Consider the following 2,732-nt stretch of genomic DNA (forward strand, 5'->3'; position numbering starts at 1 on the left):
ATCAACATAATTTAAGTGTGCCGCAGAAGTTTAATTACAGGTTCAAGTGTGCAATGAGGTAAAAACGGTTGAAAAACACTGCTCTGGGAGCTAGTGAAGTGCCTTGGATTGAACAGTCCTCTGCTTGACGCTGGAAACCTGGGAAATGAAGAATTTGGATGAAGTTTGGAGGAGCGGACAACAGAGTTCCACAGGCAATAGGCATGCAACCCTCCCAACCCTTCTCCATCAATACCTTCCATCCTAGCTTTCTCCCTTGCTCTTTTTCCCACCCCTCCACCAGCCACAGCCACCCCTCCTGGACAAGGGTCTTAGCCCCTACCACGTAAGTAAGCTCAGCAATGTGAACCTTGTCATGTTCCATTCAAACATTCTTAGCACTGTAACTCCATCTAATCAACATCTGTTTCCCATCACTATGATCATTTATCCCAAGTTCTGGTGGGCCAAGAGCCTACCTGCCTACCTCTGAAAATAACGAAGTTGCCAGCTCTCTGAGTAACACTGACTTCTAGCTTCCTGACCAGGATTTGGAGGCCTTGTTGCCTGCCTGTAGATAGACACTTTCCTCTCTATGGCACATGGTGTCTTCTCCAGGTTCAAGCCTGCAGCTAAGTGATACCTCCTAACCTGAAGGCCTGTGGTCTCAGAAGCCAGTATCTCCTTAAAAGTACCTGAACTGATATCCCTACTTAAGGAGCTCCTAGCCTTTTTGGACAAAAAGCTCCCTGTCCAGGCCAGGTGCAGTGGCTCACGCCTGTAATCCTAGCACTCTGTAAAGTCAAGGCCCGTGGATTGCTTGAGCTCAGGAGTTAAAGACCAGCCTTAGCCAGAGTGAGACCCCCATCTCTAAAAATAGCCCGGCATTGTAGCAGGCACCTGTAGTCCCAGCTACTTGGGAGGCTGAAGCAAGAGAATCACTTAAGCCCAAAAGTAAGAGGTTGCTGTGAGCTATGGCATTCTATCAAGGGTGACAAAGTGACACTCTGTGTCAAAAACAAAACAAAATAAAACAAAACCTCCCTGTCCTGTCCTGTCTGTTGAGACAGCCCAGGAAAATGGATAGGATCTTGTCCATAGCTAATGTTGTCAACATTGCTCTGCACAGGGGCTGGCAAAGAATAAGCCCCCAAACACATTTGATTAACGAAAACAATTGCGCACAGCCCTTTCCCATTATGCCCCCCTCCCCCATCACCTGGAGCACATCCAGTTCTCAAGATATTTGGGGCAATCCCTGTTATGTGGCTGAGAGTTTGGACAGAGCCAACTCCATACGGTTTTGATCATGTTATGATCATCTCATGTTTAACTTCTCGGCAAGTCCCCATTCCATGTCACCCACTTCTTCAAAGCTCTGGGAAACTCAGAAACCATCAGAAAACCCTGGGAATAAAAGTCTCACAAAGGAGTAGGACTCCTAATTGGGGAGTTTCCTCCAAGAGCCCTTCTGTAAAAATAAACAGGCATTTCTCTAACCAGAAAACAATTTGATGGCTCATGAAACTTTGTCCAAATGGAAGGACACGGTTCTGTAGTACTAGCTAATTCAGCATGAGTACTTACGAGGTGCTTGGCACTGCTTTAAGTACTATTACTATTATGTTGCAGATGAGAAAACTGAGGTACAGAGGTTAAGTAACTTGCCCAGAATGGATAGCTAGTAAAATGGCAGAGCTAGGGATTCCTACCTGGGCCATCTGGCTCCTGAATATGTATTCTGAATTACTGCACATACCAACTCTCTGAATTGACCTATCATCTAAGTAAAAATAGAGAACAGTACAACAGGGCCAGGTCAGAAGAATTGGCCCATAGAGAATAGAGAAACCACTACTTTTCTGTGCTAGCCATATGCCAGCCTCCAAGCTAAGTCCTTTATTTGCATTTTATCATTGCAACCTCAAACAACCCTATGAGATATCATTAGTACCATTTTATGTATAAGGAAATTAAGGCACAGGGAGATAGAGTGACATTGCAAGCCCCCTCAACTGGTGAGTGACAAAACTGGGATTGCAGCCCAAGTCTGTCTAATGATAGGCACTTGGACTGGAGGGTAGGGGCTGAGATGTCTAGGTGGGGTAAAAAGATTTGGCTCACTAGGAATAGCTGGGGAACAAAACAAGAGGGGACATTGGAGGCCTCAGGTGAAACCCCAGTGCTTGAAGCCAGATATAGAGATTCCCCTGGAGGGCCTATAGCCTCCTGGGCCTCCCCAGCAGAAGGAGAATGGGCTTCCTCAGAACCTCAGAGAGAAAATCTGCTCAGGCTTCACTTTTCCCCACAGTGGCATGATAGAGAAGAGGATCAGGCTACAAGAATACCTGCCTGTGCCTCTTCCCAGGGGAGTAAAAGAGGCCAGGACCTGGTGATGCTAAAAGGAAAGGAGGGATGGAGGCGGGCAACACTGGGCGTCCTGAGAATAGGGGTAGAGGCAGGACTGGGGGTCCTGTGGACAGGGTTTCTGGGGGACAGTGGGCTCTTGGCAGGTGACTGAGGACCTCTGAAGGGCAAAGCATCTGAGGACAGAAGGGACTGGGTCAGACTCCTTTAACACTCACTTGTGAGGGCCACTTCCATTTCCCGAGGGTCCAGAGGCAAGCAAGGCAGAGGCCCTCTGGGGATCAGGGTAGATGAGGGAGTCAGATCTCCCTGACCCACTGTTGTGCCTAGGACCATTGGGTCTTTACTGTGGCTCCCACGGGGTTAGGAAGACCTGAGCCATCCTG

Source organism: Otolemur garnettii, unplaced genomic scaffold, assembly GCF_000181295.1.
Source record: "Otolemur garnettii isolate 467f Iridium unplaced genomic scaffold, OtoGar3 scaffold00172, whole genome shotgun sequence".
NCBI lineage: Eukaryota > Metazoa > Chordata > Mammalia > Primates > Galagidae > Otolemur > Otolemur garnettii.